Raw genomic sequence first — 24,377 nt, 5'->3', positions numbered from 1 at the left:
AAAGTTGACGCAAAATAGAAGACTATTTTGATAATTGGAGACATAATAGATTCGCCCCGATTATGTTAAAAAGATAAGATGCCAATAGATTTAATCTCAATATTTTTGTGCACCCTTTCGGTGAGATGACAAACATATATAATTGGATTTTAATTTATTTTGTTTGTTAAGAGTGCAATATTTGATTGGATCTTATTCTACAAAATCTTGAATATGATTTACTACTACGTGGCAATTCTTGTTTCATATTATTTTATATAATCAGTAAACTTCGATGTTCTACTACTTGAATCACTATTGATATTATCACGTATTGGGAATTTTTTTTAATTCATAGTGGATATATACTTTGTATATTATATATATACAACGTATTTTTTTTTAAATAATCTTGAAAAACTCATTGATGCTATTCAAATAGCACAATGAGTATTCCTGAAGAATATTACATTCAAAATCTTAAATTGATGCTATTAAAGTAGCACAAGTAATATTCCTGAAGAATATTATATGCTCTAAGAGCAAGTAAATTAAATATTTGGATAACATATCCTTGAATCTTTATCTATTTGATTCATATTGTTGCTCCCGATGTAGCACAATCAATATTCCATGAAGAATATTACATACTCTTCAAGAGCAATCCATATTACATGCTCTTGAAAATTAGACCTTGAAGGTCAAACGGCCCTAAAGGTCGAATGGTTGTACTCTTTTTCCCTTACTAAGTTTTTTTCCTACGAGGTTTTCTTAGTTAAGGTTTTTAACGAGACAACTAGTGTAATATGAGTAAATATATATAATCTTGTACTCTTTTCCTCTACCGAATTTTTCCCATAGGGTTTTTGCGGAGAGGTTTTTAAACAAGGCATAAACATCTATACACTAACATCATATGGAATCTTATGATATTTGTCTTGGTGATAGTGACAATACACAAATTATTCTGCAAAAGAAGAAGTATTTCCTTTAGTTGACATTAGATGAAAATAATGTTAACACAATATCAGGTGCATCAAACATCATTGAAGGCTCCGGAAGAGCTTGTATCATTATGCTAAATGATACTAAATTAGATATTGAAAATGCCCTGTACTCTAGTAAGTCTAAAAGGAACTTACTAAGTTTCAAGGATATCCGAAATAATGGATACCACATCGAGACAATTATGTGAAAGGTAGCAATGAATATCTTTACATAAATTCTTTTGTTTCAGGCTATAAGCTGACAAAAGAAAAATTAGCAACACTACCTTCTGGAATGTATTACACATTCATAAAAGCAATTGAGACAAACCATTTCATGAACGTAAAGTTCAATGATACAAAAAGCTTTAAGCTTTGTCATGATAGGTTTGGACATCCTGGAGCGACTATGATGCGCCGAATAATCAATAATTCATATGGGCAACAACATAAAGAATCAAAAGGTTCTTTCTACAAAATGAATTCTCATGTGATGCTTGTGCGCAAGGCAAGTTAGTTCATTAGACCTTCATATACGAAGGATAATACTGAATCTCCATATTTCTTAGAAAGAATTCAAGGAGACATTTGTGGACCTATACATCCACCTTGTGGACCTTTCGATAATTTATGGTATTAATTAATGCCTTTTATAGATGGTCCCATGTATGCTTGCTTTCTACTAGAAATGCAACATTTGCTAGACTACTTGCTCAAATCATAAAATTAAGAGCTCAATTCCCAGACAATTCAATTAAAAGAATTCGTCTTGATAATGCTGGTGAGTTTACATCTCAAGCATTGATAACTATTGTATGGCTATTGGAATTGAGATTGAACATCCAATAGCTCATGTCCATACTCAAAATGGTTTAGCGGAATCATTTATTAAACGTCTTCAAATTAGTGCTAGACCATTACTTATGAAATAAAAACTACCAACTACTGTTTTGGGGTCATGCCATATTACATGCTGCAACATTAGTTCGACTAAGGCCATCAACAAATCATGAATACTCCCCAATGCAAATTATCTTTGGCCGAGAACCTGATGTTTCTCACTTACGAAACTTTTGGTTGCGCGGTTCAAGTCCCAATTGCAACCCCCCACAACGAACAAAAATGGGTCCCCAACGAAGACTTGGGATATATGTTGGATTTGATTCACCATCGATTATAAGGTATCTAGAACCTTTAACAGGTGATTTATTTACTGCACGTTTTGCAGATTGTCATTTTGAGTGAAATGACATTTCCAACATTAGGAGGAATAAATCTACATCCAGAAAAGCACAAGGAATCTCTTGGAATGAGAAAACTTATCACATTTTGATTCTAGAACAAATCAATGTGAACAAGAAATTGAAAAAAAAAAATCATTCATTTGCAAAATATTGCAAATCAAATTCCTGATGCTTTTGTAGATACAAGAAAAGTGACACAATCTCACATACATGCTGCAAATACTCCAGCTAAAATTGATGTCCCTGAAGGACAAATAGCTTTGGCAGCAAATGAGTCCAAAATTCGTCAAAAAACATGGTCGACCAGTTGGTTCCAAAGATTCTATGCCTAGAAAAAGAAAGGGCAAGATGGAAACCAAACAATGACGAAAACGACTATCAATCAAATGAAAGTGATGTAATTCCTGAAGAATTACAAGTATCTGAAAATCATGAGATCTCAATAAATTATTTACATCAGATACTAGAGGAGAGAAAATATCATTGTTGATGATATATTTGCCTTTCATATAGCTCTTCATGTTTTAAATGAGGATCCTCAACTAAAGTCTGTTGCAAAATGCAAACATAGACTTGATTGGCCAAAGTGGAAAGAAGCTATAGAAAGGGAATTAAATTCCTGTGATAACCGGAAAGTATTTGGGCCTATAGCTTAACTCCGGAATCTAAATCCCTGTTGGATATAGATGGATTTTTGTTAGAAAGATAAACGAGAAAAATGAAGTTACGAGATATAGAGCAAGACTCGTAGCACAAGGTTTTCTCACAAAAACCAGGAATTGATTATGAGGAAAACATACTCTCCAGTAATGGACGCTATTACTTTTAGATTTTTGATTAGTCTGGCTGTGTCACAAAGGCTTGATATGCGCCTTATGGATGTAGTGACTGCTTATCTATATGGGTCATTAGATACTGACATATATATGAAAATTCCCGAAGGATTTAAAATGCCTGAAGGATTTGCAGTCAAAACCCAAAAGCATGTATTCAATTAAACTGCAAAAATCGTTGTATAGGTTGAAACAGTCTGGTCGTATGTGGTACAATAGACTGAGCGAGTATCTTTTTGAAAGAAAGATACAAGAATGATGAAATATGCCCTGTGTGTTTTCATTAAGAAAACCGAAAGTGGATTTGCAATCATAGCAGTTTATGTTGATGATTTAAATTTAATTGGGACTCCTGAAGAGCTCAATAAAACTGCTGAATATTTGCAGAAAGAATTTGAGATGAAAGATTTGGGAAAGACAAAGTTTTGTCTTGGTTTGCAAATGGAACGTATCCGTGGAGGAACGTTTATCCATCAATCCACATATACAGAAAAGTGTTTAAAACGCTTCTATATGGATAATGCACATCCATTAGCATCACCAATGGTCGTTAGATCTCTTGATACTAAGAAAGATCCATTTCGACCAATTGAAGAGGGTGAAATGATACTTGGTCCTGAATTACCATATCTAAGTGCAATTGGAGCATTGACTTATCTGGCTAATAATACTAGACCAGATATAGCTTTTTTCTGTTAATCTTCTAGCAAGATTTAGCTCTGCACCACTTTGAGACATTGGAATGGTGTTAAGCACATTCTACGTTATCTAAAGGGTACCATTGACCTTGGATTATATTATCAAGAAAATTCTGATAATACTCTAGTGGGGTATTCGGATGCAGGATTTTTATCCGATCCACATGAAGCTAAGTCACAAAACTGGATATATTTTCACATATGGTGGAACTGCTATATCATGGAAGTCTGTGAAACAAACATTGACTGCAACATCCTCAAATCATTCTGAAATCATTGCAATCCACGAAACAAGTCGAGAATGTGTATGGTTGAGAAATGTGACGAGGTCATATCCAAGAGTCATGCGGGTTAGCTTTATCAAAGGCCCAACCAACTGTTTTATATGAAGATAATGCTGCTTGCATCGCGCAACTCAAGGAAGGATACATCAAAGGAGATAGGACGAAGCATATTTCTCCCAAATTCTTCTACACACACGACCTTCAAAAGGGTGGCGATATCGACGTGCAACAAATTCGCTCAAGTGAAAATCTGGCGGACTTATTCACCAAGGCATTACCAGCATCGACATTCAGAGAAAGTTGGTACACGAGATCGGCATGCGTCGACTCAAAGATATTCAATGATTTCAAGTTCAGGGGAAGCAGTTGTACTCTTTTTCCTTCGACTAGGTTTTTGTCCCATTGGGTTTTCCTAGCAAGGTTTTAATGAGGCAACATCTTTTATTTGAGGGATTGGTTCAATCAAGGGGAAGTAGTGTTGTAAATATATCTTCTAGATATATCTTATGTGGTTGACCAAGAAACCTAGAGGGAGAATAACACTTGACATCTTCAAGCCGCCGGAGTTTGACTGTCCTCCGTTCACACCGGACGTTCACACCGGACGTGTGTGAACGTTCACACTGGACGTGTGTGAACGTTCACACCGGACGTTCATACTTGGTTTAACACCCTATAAATATGGGTGTATTGTGAACTTCATTATGTATTCTCGAATCGATTCTCTCGCTTCTCTCAAGTTTATAACATCTCGCTTCTCTCTAGTTTATAACAAAAGGTTACATAATTCCACCACGGCGTTACCTCGATTACACAAAAATACCCAAATCTTTTCTTATTGTAATAAATTTTTGTTTATTGAAAAAAGTCATCAAGTGACCCACGTGGAGCTTATAGTTATATGTAACACAGGTTTGTTTTGGATATCTGCCTAAAATTCTCAATTTCATCTCTCTCTCTCCTCTTTGAGTTCAGACCGACCTCATTCCATTCACACTCAGAGATGCATGTATTCATCATAGCATGTAACCGCGGAGACCGAGTCGCTCGCGGGTAGCTATCTATCTATCTCCCTCCGCCTCAAAATCCTGCTCCCAAATCTCATCTCCCTTCCTATTAGGTCGGATTTCAACTTCCATCATTTCCTCACCACCATCTCGCTTTTCTTCTATTTTTACCAGCTCGGAAGTCTATTTCCTCCTTCATTTTTTCAAACCTGCAATCCAAAAAATCCCTTTTTTTTTTTTTTTTTTGCTTCCAACTGAATCTATGCCCCTTCGTTAATTCGTATGTCTCGCTCTGCACATGGCCGGTTTTAGCTCTGCTTTTCTCTCTCAGAAGCTCGTTTTTTTTCGTCCACGCGGTTTCTGTGTATCTGCGCCCGCTCTTCCTCTTCATCTCCGCCTACGTCTTGAGGTTTTTGGGGGCTTCTTCTCTTTTCTTCCTTTTTTTCTTTTTTTTTTGGTAGGTGAATAGTTCCAACGTTAATCAGTTGTTGTGGTTTTTGTCGCAGGTTTCAGGGAGACGGGAGTAGTTCGTTAAACAAGAGCGGGAAGGAAATAGATTTCGTTGAAACGGAGAGGCTGGATTCTTCAGAGCTTAAAGATGAGATTAATGGCGACGAGTGCGGAGTTTTCGATGATGGTGTGGTGGAGGAGGAGAAGCCGGTGGTTTATTTGAAATTCAAGTTTCCGACATACGATGAATTTAGCCGACTCCAGACGGAAACAGGTAATGTATTAAATTCCGAGGTGGTCCCTTCTGCAGCTGTAAGCAGATATCAGTTCTCATCTGGAAAGAGCTGCGTCAGCGCTTTTATTGAAGAAGCAGAGACTTTCCCGGTGGAGGCGGGTGAAATCGACTGCTCATTTGAGAAAACAGAGGCTTTTGATGGTGGGAAATTGGCTGAGGATTTTGACCAAACAGGTTGCGTTCATGATAAAGGCAAAGAAATTGAGATAAGCGGTGGAGACGAAGGTGAGTGAGACAATTGAGGAAGAAGGGTTTAGAGAGAAGCCGCAAATAATTGAAGAATGTCGATTAGATTCCGAGAAAAACTCTGTGGTTATGGATTCTGATTCAGAGTCGACTAGTTTTGATCATATGCGTTCAGTTATGAGCCGCTTGGTGGATTCTTACAGCGATGGATTCTTGTCGGATGGAGATTTTGGGGGGGAATTTGAGATGGATTCAGACAGTGAAGTATCTGGTTTCGAAGAAAACGATGAATTTGTTGGTGAAGATAGTGATATAATGGAAGAGTTAAAGAAACTAGAAGAGGATGATAGCAATGTAGGCAATCTTGATGGATTGAAACCAGGTTTTGATGAGAATGTAGGTGGATTCGTTACTGATAAGGATGTTGATTCTGAGAAATTAAGGTCTAAGGATTCATCAATGTCGGGTTCTGATGATTCGAACAAGCTGGAGTCGTTGTGGGAGCATCAAGAGCTCATCGAGCAGCTGAAGATGGAGCTGAAGAAGGTGAGGGCTACCGGCCTCCCCACCATTCTTGAGGAATCGGAGTCCCCTAAAATAAGCGAGGATTTGAAGCCGTGGAGGATCGATGAGTTCCAACGAGACGACTGCATAGGCGAGCTTCATAAGTTCTACAAGAGCTATAGGGAGAGAATGAGGAAATTTGACATCATAAACTACCAGAAGATGTATGCCATGGGTTAGTTTAATTAGTCCTCCATTTCTCATAGTTTGGTTTCTTGATTTTCCTTATGATCATCATTCGTTTTTTCGCCTTTTTTTTCTTGCACTATAATGCATGATCATGGTTGTTGTTATTACATTCTTGTCTTGATTGTATGTCTAAACAGCAATGTGCCGATATTTGAGTTGTTGAGAGATTTAGTTTATGCAAGAAAAATGATGTTTGAATGAATGAAGGAGAAGGTCCCACGAGATCTCGTTTGTTGAGATGTCTAGAAACAGATAAAGCATGAGACTTGGTTTGGTTTAAGGCATTTTTGAGGTGGAGAGTTGAATAGGTAGTTAGTTGGTTTTGTTTAATAATTAATGAAACATTAAAGAAGTCAATGTAGTAACCAACGCATTTTTCTTGGAGTATTCATTCAAATGAATATTGGCGGTTTATATTCGTTTCCCCAATTTCTCAACTACAATAAATGTTGTGGAATCACGAGACCTAACCATCTCTTAAATTCAAACACCATTTTTTTTCTTTCCCAGTTTTCAAAAATTTCATCTGTCAAAGCTCGTAAAGTCATAGGCAGCAGCCTTGACAAAAATGCTTTATTCGAAGTTGTATTTTATTTCATTTTGATTTTACTAGTGCTAGTCATGTGTAAATTGTACGGTCAAGTATATTTGGAAATATTTTCTTGATCAAGATGTAACATATTGTATAAGTTGCTATATTGATCTTGTGATTCTTATAGTTTGAATTCTGCTTGATGCAGGATTTCTGCAGCTAAAGGATCCTCTGCAGTCGATCTCCAAGCAGAAACGGCCGCCGACGCTCAAGTCGCTCGTGTCCCAAAATCTATGGCTGTCGAAGCACAAAATCCACGGGAGCGACCCAATGAAGAAGTTTGTGAAGGAACTGCAGGGCGATCTCGAGGCAGTGTACGTCGGGCAGATGTGCCTCTCGTGGGAGTTCTTGCACTGGCAGTACGAGAAGGCGTGGGATTTGTGGGACACTGATCCCCGTTCGAGGCGGAGGTACAACGAGGTCGCCAACGAGTTCCAACAGTTCCAAGTGCTGATGCACAGATTCGTCGAGGACGAGCTGTTTTCAAGGGCCGAGGGTGCAGAACTATGTCAAAACCCGCTGCGCTGTCCGCAATCTTCTTCAAGTTCCCGTCATACGAGGTGAGTGTACGACGTCGAATCTCGAGTTTTGTGATAACTACACAAATGGTGCTGTGGTTGTAATAAATGTAGCATGGATTCATTGCAGAGGACAACTTGAAAGACAAGAGAAAGGCAGAGAAGAGAGACACGGATGAATACGTAGTAACAAGTGACATCCTTGTGGAGATCGTGGAGGAGTCGATCCGAACATTCTGGCGATTCGTCCGTGCTGACAAGGATTGCTCGGCTGGGGCAACGAACGGGAGCAAGAAAACGCCCGAGCTTCCCGGCCACGAGGAACATAAGTTGCTGGTGGAGATAAGAAAAGATCTTCAAAAGGTTGGTTTTTTTTCTTCTTCTTCTTCTTGTGTATGTATGAATATGAATGTATGTTATGTCGAAAAGGGTTGCTTATTGGCTCGTGTTCGTCGTGTTTTCTTCGAGGGCAGAAGGAGAGGAAGTTGAAGGAGGTGTTGAGGAGTGAGAACTGCATTTTAAGGAGAATCAGACGGTTATAGTGAAGATGATGATTCGGATCAAGTTCTTTACTTTTTCTCTCAAGTAGATATGAAGTTAGTTTCTAGAGTTTTGAATATGTCCAAAGTGACAAGGGAGCAATTGATTTGGTGTCATAACAAGCTAGCTTCGATTAGTTTTGTGAATAGGAAATTACATGTAGAGCCTGCTTTCTTGCTCTTTCCTTGCTAGGTTTTCATTTTTTTTCCCCTCTATTGCAATGATGTTTTGTCGTTGATATAAGGTTGTATGGTACATATTAGTGAAATGAGAAATGAGAAATGAGATATGATAGGATTGATTTATTTTGTAGTAGAGGATGACCAATGTATTTAACAAGACAAACCGAAATTGATGGAATTTATATTCACTATAAGAATTAAGAAATATGATTAAATAGTTATTTCCAGTGTGAATTATGAATTATTTTCTATATGGTGGTGCATGCTATAAACCTTTGATTTTTTTGAAGCGTATAAACCTTTGATTTTTATTAGTATGTTTACATTGATTTCAAAATTGAAGAAAGCTAAAAAAAATAGTTAAAAGTAATAAGAATAATAATAAGTAAAATCTCATCATTAAAAGATTATTCATCTTCAAGCCAACATACAGTACATGATTGTGCTAAATCGGCCCTAGTTTTGGAATAAATGTACCCTCTAATTTTCGAAGACCAAAATTATGAATAGAGGTGAATGAACCATGAATTAAAAATCCTGGCATATATTGAATTTTAATTTATGTGCCCCGTAAATTGGAGTTTAATTCTGATGACTATGCACCAATATTGTAGCTTGGTTTATCGATACAGCTTCAATTTTTTAAGAAAAAAGAGAACTAATAATAATTTCTCATTTCCCTAATAAAACTTTAAATTATTATCGAGAGATTTATCACCAACGAAGCTTCTTCTAAAATGAACTTTTCAAAGTCTAGGGCTGGCCCATATGTATAAATGGTGAGGCAACGACCCATGGCTCCAAAATTCACTGGGGCCTCAGAACTTAGGCCCAATAATATTATGCCTTGTTTCAAATAAAAATTGATTTTCCTATTTTTGGGAATGGTTAGGCCCAAGTAAATACTTAATTGTACTCCCTCCGTCCCACGAATCTTGACACGTCTGGTTTCGACACGAGAATTAAGGAATTGTATATTAATATTTTAAGTGTGTAGTTAATAAAGTATAAAAGTGATAAAGTAGGAGAAAGAAGGTAATAAAAGTGATAAAGTATGAGAGATAAGGTAATAATTATTATCTTATTTGGAAATGTATCAAGATTCGTGGGACGGCCCATAAAAGAATACGTGTCAAGATTCGTGGGACGGAGGGAGTATGTGTTTATCACAAAAAAATGAAGTTTATTGGTGAAGTTCTTAAATTTGATAAATTTTCAGATTATTTTCGTAATGTTTTTATTGTATATATGAAATTGTTGAATATACCGGTTACTGTAGTTTCGGTTGAAAGAAGTTTTTCAAAATTAAAATTGATAGAATCATATTTCCGTTGTACTATGTCTTAAGAAAAGTTAAATGTGTGAGCAATTGTACACATTGAAAATGAGGTATTGGAAAACTTTGATCTTTTGCTTCTCAAAATGCTAGAAGATTTAAATTATTTTAATAATTATTTACTACTTTATTGCATTTTATAGTTAATATTAAAGTTGTGTAATCATAATATGAAAGATCATCCATGTGCAATTAAAAAGATGTCCATTATTTCTTTTTGATTAGGATCCCCAAAATGTCAGGCCCAAGGAAGCCTCATTTGTTTGAGTATATGAGATTTAAAAAAATAACGCACAATTTCTAATTAGCTTTGTAATATCTCAATTATAAGTTGATTAAACCATTCCATTTCGTCAAATTTCATTATCATGGTATAACAAAATATAGTTTCATCTCGTCAATATATATAATTTTCGATCATATTATTTGAACTGAAACAAATTAAACCATTTATTTATTTATATAATTTCGTACTTGACTAGAATAATTAACATTACAATTTGAAATTTAAGAACCAAAACTAACAATCATGCACGCTTATTAACGTAGTGTTACCAAATTATGCTATAATATTATATAAGGTTCTTAAATAGTGGGGTTCAAGAACCTTGACATTAATTAGTCAATCATGGTATTATCCAATTCGAAGAAGACCATAAAATGATTCTTCCACTTTCTCACGAGCTCATATAAATGAATAGTTCCTGCAATATAATGTGAGATAAAGTAATAATTGTTGAAAGTAGAGAGAAAGTAGAAGAGAAGAGAACAGCGTAGAGAGCGTAGAGTAAATAAATCTGTAGGAGTGATCTATTGAGAGGACTAAATGCCTTTATTATAGGAGATACAAAGCTAGGGTTAAGGTTTAGGGTTAGGTCATTAAGTAGGGAAATATATATATATATATATTATTATATATATTTACAACACTCCCCCTTAAATGACTAACCCTAAAAATATGCTGCCTCATTAAAACCTTGCCAAGAAAAACCCAATGGGACAAAAACTTGGTCAAGGAAAAAGAGTACAGCTGCTCCCCCTTGAAAAATGATCATGATATATCTTTGAGTCGACGCATGCCGATCTTGTGTACTATCTTTCTGAATGTCGATGTTGGTAATGCCTTTGTAAATAAATCTGCCACATTATCACTTGAACGAATTTGTTGGATATCAATGTCGCCGCTCTGTTGGAGGTCATGTGTGAAGAAAAATTTGGGAGATATATGCTTCGTCCTGTCACCCTTTGATGTATCCTTCCTTGAGTTGCGCAATACAAGCGGCATTGTCTTCATATAACACAGTTGGATTGTCCTTTGGTGAAGCCAATCCGCACGTCTCTTGTATATAACTTGTCATATTTCGTAGCCACACACACTTTCGGCTTGCTTCATGGATTGCAATGAGTTCAGAGTGATTTGAGGATGTTGCAGTTAGGCTTTGCTTCACAGATTTCCAAGATATAGCAGTTCCTCCACATGTAAAAACATAGCCAGTTTGAGACTTGGCTTTATGTGGATCTGATAAATAACCCGCATCTGCATACCCTACTAAAGTGTAATCAAGACCTTTAGAATAATATAATCCAAGGTCAACGGTTCCCTTTAGATAGCATAGAATGTGTTTAATACCATTCCAATGTCTTAAAGTGGGAGCAGAGCTATATCTCTCAAGGAGATTTACAGAAAATGCTATATCTGGTCTAGTGTTATTAGCTAGATAAGTCAATGCTCCAATTGCAGTAAGATATGGTACTTCAGGACCAAGTGTTATTTCTCCCACAGACGGCGCCAGTTGGTGTTTCAACTACCAACACCTAAACTAGAAAGCAGTAAACGACACCGGATTTACGTGGTTCGGTCGAGAAGACCTACGTCCACGGGGTGTTTTTGGGGTTTTTTCACTATACTCCGAGAGAATTACATTTTACAAGAGATGAATGAATAATAATGAGATGCCCCTTCTCTAACCTACTACTAAGTCTCTATTTATAAGCATGTAAATAATCCTTAGGGCCTCAAGCCCATTCCCTAAGATAATTGGGCTTAAGCCCCTTTAATACATTGAAGGGTAAGATAGTAATTTCGGTTTTACGCGGGAGACCTCCCCGCGCTTTTAGTGACTCCTCTGGTGAAAATGTCTTCTCTGGCGAGGGCGTCTTCTCTGGCGATGTTGACGTCTCTGGCGGAGGTGACTCCTCTGGTAAGCACGACTCCTCTGGCGAGGATGTCCTCTCTGGCAGATACGCCTCCTCTGGCGAGGATGACTTCTCTGGCAGATACGCCTCCTCTGGCGAGGATTACTTCTCTGGTAAGCACGACTCCTCTGGCGAAGATGACCTCTCTGGCAGATACGCCTCCTCTGGCGAGGATGACTTCTCTGGTTTACACCATTTCCCTACTATGCACATATCACTCCTCATCAACCACTCCCCCTAGTCTGGTTGAACCGGGTATTCTTCGTGTTCAACCAGCGAAGTATCGTTAAAGCCAGCGCTGCGCTGTTTTCCTTAATCCCTGCAAATCATGAAGACATAAGAGTTTTAATATTATAAGAAAGCAAAGATAAGCATTTTTCCCTTGACTTTGGAATTGTAGTTCCAAGTTAGATTTCCTTCTTGTTTGTTGAATGTTGACAAAGATAAATAATTTCCATTTCTTTGGGCGCATAAGAAAACCAGCGCTGAGAATACCCCATATTGAATACTTTGCATAGATAAGCAATATGAATGCTTTGTGTTAGATAAATCAGAAGACCGTTGCAAGAATACCCGAATAACATAGGAAAACCCTTGTTGAAGTGAGAAATATGATACTCTGATCATGTGAGAAAACCCGTCATAAATATTTATCGAGTCTGAACAATATACCCTGTTGTTGAGCGCGTAAGAAATCCAGCGCGTGAGAAGACCAATAGATAACAGTGGCACGCCCAAGAGGCGGCTTATTCCTCGCTGAGCAGCGATTAGAATAGATCAAAACAGCCCATAGAGCAGAGACGCAAAATAGTGTAAGCCCGTAGAGTAGAACAGAGAAATACCCAGCACGATCAGAGCAGAGAATGTTTATCAGCTCAGAGAACTGCCCGTCAGAACAGAGAAATACATATCAGATAAGAGAAATTCCCATCAGAATAGCCCGGTCAGAGCAGAGAAATACACCAGCCCAGTCAGAGCAGAGAAATACACCAGCCCAGTCAGAGCAGAGAAGTACCCCAGCCCAATTAGAGCAGAGAAATACCCTTTCAGAGCAGCCCATTAAAGTCATGGCGGAGCATTGAAATCCCGACAGAGGATTGAAATCCCGGTAGAGCATTGAAATCCCGACAGATGATTGAGATCCCGGAAGAGCATTGAAATCCCGACAGAGGATTGAGATCCCGATAGAGCATTGAAATCCTGACAGAGGATTGAAATCCCGGAAGAGCATTGAAATCCCGACAAAGGATTGAGATCCCGGACGGTGGCTGAGCATTGGGATCACGGACGGTGGCTGAGCATTGAGATCACGGACGATGGCTGAGCATTGGGATCACGGACGGTGGCTGAGCATTGAGATCACGGACGGTGGCTGAGCATTGGGATCACTGCAGAGCAGTGAAATCACAGTAGGGCAGTGAAATCACGGCAAAGCAGTGAAATCATGGTAGAGCAGTGAAATCACGGCAGAGCGGCGAAATCACAGTAGAGCAGTGAAATCACGGCAGAGCAGTGAAATCACGGTGGAGTATTCCTCAGCTGCTTCCCTCCTTTGTATGCATTCCTTTGCTGCTTCCCTCCTTTGCTGCTTCCCATCCAAGCTTGAACACTCTGCGCGGAGCATGGAAGACCCGGGGGGTGCAACCAACTTTCGCGGCTTACGATTAAATAGTAACTCTCTGCGCGGAGCATGGAGGACCCGGGGGGTGCAACCAACTTTCGCGGCTTACGATTAAAAAGTAACCCCCTGCACGGAGCTTGGCAGACCCGGGGGGTGCAACCACCTTCCATGACTTACGGTTAAGTGCAACCTCTGCGCGGAGCATGGAGGACCCGGGGGGTGTAACCAACTTTCGCGGCTTATGATTATGTGCAACCTCTGCGCGGAGCATGGAGGGCCCGGGTGGCACAACCAACTTTCGCAGCTTACGATTGAATAGTAACACCCTGCACGGAGCATGGAAGACCCGGGGGGTGCAACCAACTTTCGTGGCTTACGGTTAAAGGATCACCCTGCACGGAGCATGGAAGACCCGGGGGGTGCGACCAACTTTCGTGGCTTATGGTTAAGTGATCACCCTGCACGGAGCTTGGCAGACCCGGGGGGTGCACACCACCTTCCATGGCTTACGGTTAAATGCAACCTCTGCGCGGAGCATGGAGGACCCGGGGGGTGTAACCAACTTCGCGGCTTATGATTATGTGCAACCTCTGCGCGGAGCATGGAAGGCCCGGATGGCACGACCAACTTTCGCGGCTTACGATTAAAAGAACCCCCTGCACGGAGCATGGAAGACCCGGGGGGTGCGACCAACTTTCGTGGCTTACGGTTAAAGGATCACCCTGCACGGAGCATGGAAGACCCGGGGGGTGCGACCAACTTTCGTGGCTTATGGTTAAGTGATCACCCCTGCACGGAGCTTGGCAGACCCGGGGGGTGCACACCACCTTCCATGGCTTACGGTTAAATGCAACCTCTGCGCGGAGCATGGAGGACCCGGGGGTGTAACCAACTTTCGCGGCTTATGATTATGTGCAACCTCTGCGCGGAGCATGGAAGGCCGGATGGCACGACCAACTTTCGCGGCTTACGATTAAAAGAACCCCCTGCACGGAGCATGGAAGACCCGGGGGGTGCAAACCAACTTTCGTGGCTTACGGTTAAATAGTAACCCTCTGCGCGGAGCATGGAGGGCCCGGATGGCACAACCAACTTTCGCGGCTTACGATTAAATAGCTTCCCTCCCTCTGCGCGGAGCATGGAAGGCCCGGATGGCACAACCAACTTTCGCGGCTTACGAGCGCTTCCCTCTGATTTGCAGCGTGATTCCTCTGCTTTTCCCCTTGACTTGCTGAGGAGCAATTTTTGAATTTAAAAATTGGGGACTACGGGTATACACCCTACTCCCCCCTCTGGTGACATGTGCAATACTTTGTTATGAACATGTTTAAGTGTGTGTGTGTTTGGTGCTCATGCTTGTGATGATTGTGAGAGAGTTAGCATAACTACAGTTCCCAAGTAACATAATTCAAGTTGCATTTCAAGCCCTAGCACATATGCAGAAGGTGTGCAGCTTCGTGTACTTAGTCAATTCATAATCCAGCCCTAGGCACATATGCAGAAGGTGTGCAGCTTCCCAGACATAATTATTATTGCATAAATCCCAACATAGATCATATAAGTCATGATTTTGCCCAAGTAAAGAAGTAGAATATTTCCCAAATCCCTATCATGCTTACATGTTCCCATAAAAATACCCTAAAAACATAATTTTGCCTAGTAATAAAGCATAATACTCCCCCATCATGCTCACATGCCTCCACGAGATAAAGTTCAGCGAAGTACCTGAATTACCACTTACAAGTGGTTTACCGTTTTCACGTTATGGCGGTTCCCATATTTTGTTCAAAGCTTTCTCAAATTTAATTTCCTGTGCTACAAGATCTCTTAGGCACAGATATTAGTATAAATATGAAAGCCCCTTTAAGACAGGGCTGCAAAGAGAATTCGAACCCTAGATTATATAATCCATTGCCACAACTTGATTCCCATATTCATTCAAATTTTCAAATTCCATCAAAGATCATATAAATCATGATTTTGCCCAAGTGATAAAATATCACATATCCCAATCATGCTCCTTCCATTGATAGAGTTCAGCGAAATACCTGAATTACCACTTACTAGTGGGTTACCCTGTTTTACATTATGGTATTTACCATATTTGTTCAAATCATTCCCCAAATTTGTTTATCTTGTGCTACAAAAATTCTTAAGCACATATATATATTAGTAAAATATGAGAGCCCCTTGGAGATAGGGCTGCAAATCAATTAACAAGTAAAGAAGTGTACGCTTTGCTTTTCCCAAGCAACAGTGCCGCCCTAAACATTTATTCCATCGAATAAAAGTTGTGAGAATCCCCAAAAATGACACATAAATTAGGGTATTTGTGTCCCAATGGCTGAAGTTCACAATCCTGAAATCACGATTCTCAAAGAGAAAGTATAATGAATAAACAATAATTATTCGTCAGTGCAGAAGATACGAAAACCACGAATTCAATAATGTCTTTAACCCAAAAACCCATGTCACGATTAGTCTCTTTTTTGTGAGTGTGTTCAGCAACCCTCTTTTTAACACACTATAACATTCCCCAAAAGTTGAGCTTATGACCCGAGCAAGTAACTAGCGGAGCTGTCATTTGTCCCATTTTGTCAAGAGCTCCCATGAATAAACCATATTTGGCTCAGCTAGGCAATCATAGTGTTCTCAACAGCGAGCAAATGTTGAAATACCCGTCTTGGTGGTCCTGAACTCACAATGCGAAATCAGGGCTAAGTTAGTCCAACAAAATGACAGAATTAATCCCCAAAATTAGAGCAAAAATCATAGCTAAATCACTCCCAAGTTCACAGCTATATTACAACAATATCAAGTCCCAAAAACCATAATAGCATCATAGCACTATCAAGCTACTAATAAAATAAATCACCACAACAACAAGCTCAAAAATCCCAAGAATTAGCACAGGGCAGATGATGAACTTAAAAAAGCCAATCGCTACATGATCAATGTATAACACATTTTCTCAAACCCACCACGTTTAGCACCACAATATCTAATAAATTCAGAAGATAAGCATGCATAGCAACAAAAATTAAAGGATTAGGACTTAGATAAACCATAACAAATAGAGCGAAATAAAAATCAAGTGAGCTTTGATACGGATAATAATTCCTCAAGACCCTCAATTAAAACCAACTCAACTGTGAAATATTCGATTCAGAGCAAAGGAATGGAAGATTTAGCAAGTAATGGATGACTTGAGAATGCCACGACTAAAACAAATCAAGATGAATAATGTGTTTATCCCAAATTGACACATATGACCAACATATATTTAGAGGAAACTTCAACTGGAACTTCGACGAATCAAGACCATCTTAACCCGACCTCAACCCAAATCTTTGAATCTTCAAATCAAGAACGCATAATAGACATTTTAATGTCTAAGATATTTAACAAAATTCATATGTTCACGCACAAACATTTTTCAAAAGAGAGAGATAGATAACTTAGCTTTTTATTTGTGTCACCGCTTGTTCTTGTCGTAATGGCTCTGTCAGGGCTGAATTAGCAGTGCCTAAGTCCATTCCTAAATCAGGTTATATCCCCTTGAATGAGCTAAAATATCAGCTTTGTCGATTGTGCTGTATCTGTTGTCCCAACTCAGCCCCCACGTGAGCCCCATGTGAGCTTTCTCATTCAGCAATTCCCTTAAGCAACAAGCATTGCTTGACATTCCGGTTACCCTCGCACCAGAAATTGAACAAGATTATGAGAAATTGTGATTGGAATAAGCAATTAAAGAACTAAATCCATCATGAAAAGAATTGGGAAAATTTCTAGTAAATGAAAGTATCCCCTATTAAATTAGGGAAAATCCCCGATGGAGTGATTCCGGCAGAGATCGGCGAGATTCCGGCGTAAACCAGTCCGCTGCAGAGCCTCAACACCATCGAGGGATGGCGAATTTCGTTCCTCAGGTCAGAGCACCCTTGGGGCCTTCCTCTGCCCTCAATCGAAGAAATTGAACGGCGTGCGGCGTCTACAAGACCGGGCGGTGACCCACGGCGTGCTCGGCGGCAGTGTGCAGCCCTTGGATAGATGGATAGCTCAGCTAGGCGATCGTTAGTAGTGGAGGCGGATCTCCGCCGCCGGATTCTCAGATCCAGGGGTTAACGGCTATAGCATCGGATCTGGCTTCAAGCAGAGAGGGTTGAGGACGGCGAAGAGGCGCCAATCGCTGACTCAGATGAGGTGTCCCTAAGCTGGCTGACCCAGATAGAGAGAGGCGGACTTCGATCTGGAATTAGGATGAAGAAGGCTGGATTTGTGCCCGGCGGCGGCATACGCTGGAGTCCTAAGGTGGCAACGGCTGCCGGAGAATTATGGAGAAGAGAGATGGGCGACCATTGTCACCGGAATTTGGAAAAATAGAAGCACATAAAATCCTAATCTCGATTTGTTTTTCTTCGAAGAACATCAAATTGCAGCTCACATCTTAGCCCCCAATTCCTCGAACCCCTCTGCCCTGAACAGTAATCTGATTCCCCCATTTCCCCAATTTCTTTTCGATGAACAGTATCCCAAAATCCCCAATCGATTCCCTTCTTTCATGAACAGTAACCCAGTCCGATGAACAGTACCTAGTCCGATGAACAGTAACATGATGAACAGTGAATCTCACGCCTTAGCTCGATTTTCCCACAGACGGCGCCAGTTGGTGGCACAACCAACTAACACCTAAACTAGAAAGCAGTAAACGACACCGGATTTACGTGGTTCGGTCGAGAAGACCTACGTCCACGGGGTGTTTTTGGGGTTTTTTCACTATACTCCGAGAGAATTACATTTTACAAGAGATGAATGAATAATAATGAGATGCCCCTCTCTAACCTACTACTAAGTCTCTATTTATAAGCATGTAAATAATCCTTAGGGCCTCAAGCCCATTCCCTAAGATAATTAGGCTTAAGCCCCTTTAATACATTGAAGGGTAAGATAGTAATTTCGGTTTTACGCGGGAGACCTCCCCGCGCTTTTAGTGACTCCTCTGGTGAAAATGTCTTCTCTGGCGAGGGCGTCTTCTCTGGCGATGTTGACGTCTCTGGCGGAGGTGACTCCTCTGGTAAGCACGACTCCTCTGGCGAGGATGTCCTCTCTGGCAGATACGCCTCCTCTGGCGAGGATGACTTCTCTGGCAGATACGCCTCCTCTGGCGAGGATGACTTCTCTGGTAAGCACGACTCCTCTGGCGAAGATGACCTCTCTGGCAGATACGCCTCCTCTGGCGAGGATGACTTCTCTGGTTTACACCATTTCCCTACTATGCACATATCACTCCTCATCATCCATCTTCAATTGGTCGAAATGAGTCTTTATTCACATTAAGTGTTCTAACGACCATTGGTGATGTTAATGGATGCGCTTTATCCATGTTAAAACGCTTTAACACTTTTTCTGTGTATGAAGATTGATGAACAAATAAACCTTCAGGGACATGTTGTAATACCCCCGATTTCTTCTTAATAGGATTTCACGAGAATACTTGAACTTAGAATAAGTAGATTCTCGCCCGGATAAATTATTATAGTTCTTTTCGAAAAAGTATTCCTTTTAATAATTGATTTTATCAAATTATTTGAAGGCAATGTGCTTATATTTTATATCTCATTAAATTATTTTGATTTTGGACTTTGTAAACAATTTGCAAAGGGTCTCTTATTTAAGAAGCCCACTTTCTCATTAAGTGGACCGAACATGTATATATATAGATATATGTGTGTTTTTGCAATGAGTTTTTAATCAATTTTTGGGGCAGTAGAATTGACACATTACATTGTTATCAATTAGTTTTAATGCATGATAGGGGGGTTAGTTCCACGTCCCCAGTCTTCTCCCATAAAAATCCTCTCCATACTTGTTTCAGTTTGACACCAAACTACAGATTTCCTCCACTAAATTCTTTACAGCCTCAACACAATTTCAATTACATCTACAAATCCTCTTTTGCCATCAATAACAGCTCAAAATCGCAGCCCTGCAAAATTTACTTCATACCAGAACTCATTAAGGTTTGCTCAGTACACTTCTTCTCAACAAACAATCATGTTCATATACCACACATATAAGATGAATAGCATACATGAAAGATCATATCTTGTATTTTTGATGTACATATGGTTGTTACAGAAACTGCACATGAAAAAGAAAACAAGTTTACAGAATGTCTATGGATTAATTGAGCCTTACATGTATTTTCTTTAATCTTTCGCTATGTGTTGTTGATGTGGGAGTCGAGTCGAGGCGAGTCAGGGCAGGGGGGGAGCGAAGGCAGCGGTGCTGCTGTGGTCACCGCGGCGGCGCGGTTACTGCTGTTGTCGCCGGCGTGGCTGTCATCGCGGGATAGAGTCGGCGGCGGCGGTATTTCGAGCTGCTGGCCGAAATTCAAAGGGGAGGAAGAGGCGATTTAGGGAGAATCGGAGATGGTGGTGATGAATCGCGGCGGCGGTTGCCTATTGGCGCCGTCCGTTCGTCGATCGGGAGAGAAGGTGGCCGAGCGACGCTGCTGCTGTGCCGCGACGGCAAGGCGATGCTCCGACTGCCTCTCCCTTGAAATCGAAGGAAAGGGTTAGGGATTTTGGGAGCTTCTTACATTTGGGTTCTGTGGAATCGGAGGGAAGGGGGAGATGAGGCTGAGAGGGTGAGTAGGAGGAGGTTGGCGGCGGCGGTGGTGGTCCTTCGCCGTTGACCGTCCAACCGAGAAAAAGAGAGATGGGAAGGGTAGATTTGCAGATTTTGGGGATTTCCTATTTGAGAGAGAGAGAGAGAGAAGCAAGATGGGGAGAACGGAGAGGGGGGAGAGTGAGGCGCGACGGCGACATCGCTGTTGTCGCCGGCGATGGAGAAGTGGCGAGGCGACTGGTGAGATAGAGATGGCGGAGAGAGGAGGAGAGAAGGGGATGTGTTCTGGTGGTGAGAGGGAGAGGGAGAGGAGGCGTAGAGAAGGAGAGATAAGGAGGGGTTGACTTATGAAATTTTGGGCTTGTTTGTTTATTATTTTTGGGCCTATACTTTTAATTCAAGTTGGGCCTTATTTTCTTAAAGAGTTGGGCTGTATGTTTGTTAAGATGTTGGGCTGATTTACATTCTTTAACTCAGGCTTTGCTTAAATTATTTAGTCGAGTCCTCAACCAGTTGATTAATTTTTAATAATGATTTAATGGTCTGATTAATTAGACTCTATAATTTGAGTTTGATTGATTATTCTTATGTGTATAATTATTTACTTTATGTGATCTTGAGATATGATATGAATTTGCATAGTGAATAATGCAATAAAAGTATTTTGATAATTTCGATTTTTTTAGATTTTCAATTGAGTTTTGAAAATCCGGGCGCAGAATATTAAGATTTAGCAGCTTTGTAGAATCGTTAGCTCATGCGATATTTTGAGACCTATTAAGATTAGATTGTCTTGTAGGTCCACTTGAGAGAAGGAATTAGCTTTGCTTTTACAAGAAGAGAATTGTACATCTTTTATCTACAGGCTTGTTCTATCGAGGTGGGTTTTTATTTTCCAATGTATGTTTTGAGTTATTAAGCTCTACTTGTTTTATGCAAATGCAAATGAATGTCCATGTTAAAATGTTTTTATCTCTCTATTGTTTAAAGTGCTCCTATGTTCTCTAACGATCGGGTCCTAGCCGGCGTAGCGATTGGATCGCCCTGGTTAGGATTGTGTACACACAAGGGGGTATTGTGGGCTGCTCCCACTTGCCTCAGACTGTCAGACTTGGGCTGCTCCCATTTCTGAAACATGCATGGTAGTGGACCTCTGTGGGCTGCTCCCACAAGTTCACATTATAGGCGAAGCACCAGTAGAGAGAAGACTGAAAATGGATCCACAATTTATTTTTATGTATGCATAGAATGCTTTCAAATATTTCTATGTTATACTGTTCATAGCATGGATTATTCTTTTAAACGGATTTTTCAAATGGCTAAACCCACTGAGTATATTAGTACTCAGCCCTGCAATTGTTTTCGAAACCTTTTGCAGGTTGAGCGGCAGGTGGTGTCGTGCGAGGCTGAGGGAGGATGTTGCTGTAGTTTCATATAATAATTTCTGCTGCCATAATATTCACTTAGGTGGATATCTTTTGAGATTGACTCTTTAAATATTCTTAGCCTAATTATTATGAACTCTTTTGGCAAATCGCATTTCTAGCAACTGAACCTCGCATATATGTATGTCTAGTTTGAAGTGTTATCTTGTTGTCTCAGACCTCCGAACTTTTGATCCTGGTTGGAAGAATTTCTATCTAAGTTGTCGTATTTATCATCCTTCAATTACGAAATTCCTTTATTATGAATGTGTCAGCCAAATCTAAGAACATATCACCTATTATATTCAAGTTAAGTCTAGAAATTCCATTAAGTAGTACGTTTCCTATTCTCCCGGGAATGAGGGCTGTCACAGATGGTATCAGAGCAAAAGTTCTTGGCTCTGAGACCGCAAGTTCATTGATATCGAGTCTAGGATAGCATCTCTAGACTTCTAAAAGTTTATACAGCAACCCTCAGCTCGTCGTCACACTGCCCTCAACCAAGGTATGTCAATATTGTTTTCAAAATGTTTACTGAAATGCATGCACCAAATGAATATGTTATAGACCATGTTAAGATTGAATATGCACTGAGATGGAACATGCATTATGATTTGAACATGCATTGAGATGAACATGTATTGAGACTGAACATGCATAGAGACCAGGATACGCATTGAGACTGAACATGCACTGAGACAAAACATGCATTGAGACGGAACATGTATTGAGACTGAACATACATTGAAACATAGCATGTATTGAAACTATAGACACATTGAGGCTGAACATGCATTGGACAGAATATACGAATTAAGACTGAACACGCAATAAGAATGGATGTGGTTTGAGATTGAATGCATTGATATGAATTTTGACTGGACATACACTTGAAGCGGATCATGTATGGAGACGTCCGTACACTTGAAACGCAACATGTATGGAACCTTAACATTTATTGAGACTAGACATGCATATGATCATGAATTTGAGATTGAAATGTTTTATCATACAAAGTATGTGCCCGACTTGTTTTGAAATGAGGAAATGTTGCATAAATGATTAATATGCAATTTATTACCATGCGATGATTCAACCAATGCGTGTTATTACATGTGAACCTAGAAAGGATATGATGACAGACTATAGTCGCTTGATGAACTGATGAAGGATGTCTTTAGATTTCTATTTTTATGACCAACGAATTTTAGAAGACATGAACAGATTAAGAATAGAAGGACTATGCAATGAAAGCACTGAACATAGAATGACAGAACATAGAAAGTATAGAACGGTAGAAACGTAGAAACATAGAAGATAAGGCATAGAAAATCGGGAATACGAAAGTTAGAATATCGGAGCATGACACATAAAATGTGACTCATGGACAACCAATATTGGTTTCAGAATAGAAAGATTTTTAGGTCATTAGTATCATAGATTTTTAAGAAGAATGAAGAAGAAGCCCAACATTGTTGATTACATGCAAGAATGGCAGGAAGAGGACCTAATCCTGAAGAACATGTGCCACGAGTTATACCAGAACGTAGTGTGGAAGAAGGTTTCGCAAGCATAATCCACCAACTTTTGATGGCCTTGATCCTCTGGATGCCGAGAGATGGGTAAGAGCTACTGAAAGGATACTTAACCACGTTGGCTGTGGGGATAGGGAGAAACTAACATGCGCAATTTTCCAACTTGTTGATGAGGCTGAATTCTGGTGGGAATCGGTGCGACGAACCTTGACCCCTGAGCAATGGGAGGCGTATACGTGGAACGATTTTAAGGAAAGATTGTATGAAAAGTATATCCCTGGATGCTATAGGAAGAAGAAACAGGATGAGTTTTGGAATTTAAGACAGGGAAATATGACAGTCACTGAGTACGACCGAATGTTTAACCAGCTTTCGCGATATGCTCCGCATCTAGTTGACACAGACGAGAAATGTGCAGAAAAGTTTCGTCAAGGTCTGCGGCTCGAGATAGCCGTTCCACTAGCAAGTCAGGGAACATTGACGTATGCTCAATCGTTGAGCAGGGCCTTAAACATCGAAGCAATACTACCAAAGGAAAAAGAGAATGTGTCAGCACAAGCACAGACCCAAAACTATGGAAAATGAAACGTAAATGGGAAGGCGGAAATGAAGGAAACCCAGGAAAAATGAAGCAACCATGGAGAGGAACTCAGCAACAACAAGGACAGGCTGAAGGAAAGCCTTTATGTCCAACATGTCAGAAAAATCACTATGGTGAATGCAAGATAGGCTCCAATGATTGCTTTAGGTGCAAGCAACCAGGGCATTTCGCCAGAGACTGCCCAAACAATAATGGAAATATGGGAATTTCACAACCTCAGAACTTTGTCCCTCAAAGGCAGAATCAAGTACCAATTGGTAATGAACGACCAAATCAGAGACAACCTGCACGTGCTAGGGCTTATGCTCTTAACCAGCAGCAAGCGGCTCAAGCACTTGAAGATTTAGAAGGTACAATTGTCATAAATTGACGTATCTATTTTAACATGAAGAGCTTCATACTTTTATATCTCTCCATGCATGTGAATGGTATGGTGGTGGAAGTTTTCAAGATGATATAGAAATGATAAGCAAGCATGACAAGTTGG

The 24,377-nt window shown here is 40.0% G+C and overlaps 1 long non-coding RNA gene and 1 pseudogene across 1 annotated transcript; both read left to right on the top strand.

The window, feature by feature from the left end:
• The first annotated feature begins 4,986 nt into the window (after positions 1-4,986).
• Positions 4,987-8,670, top strand: LOC131003713 (uncharacterized; annotated as a pseudogene).
• A 10,859-nt stretch (positions 8,671-19,529) lies between these two features.
• Positions 19,530-22,011, top strand: LOC131003716 (uncharacterized). Its single transcript, XR_009094776.1, has 2 exons — positions 19,530-19,720; positions 21,130-22,011. It is a non-coding gene; the product is annotated as an uncharacterized LOC131003716 (long non-coding RNA).
• The last annotated feature ends 2,366 nt before the right edge of the window (positions 22,012-24,377 follow it).

Source organism: Salvia miltiorrhiza, unplaced genomic scaffold, assembly GCF_028751815.1.
Source record: "Salvia miltiorrhiza cultivar Shanhuang (shh) unplaced genomic scaffold, IMPLAD_Smil_shh original_scaffold_259, whole genome shotgun sequence".
In the NCBI taxonomy this organism is placed as follows: domain Eukaryota; kingdom Viridiplantae; phylum Streptophyta; class Magnoliopsida; order Lamiales; family Lamiaceae; genus Salvia; species Salvia miltiorrhiza.
This window is presented reverse-complemented; position numbering and strand designations above follow the sequence as displayed.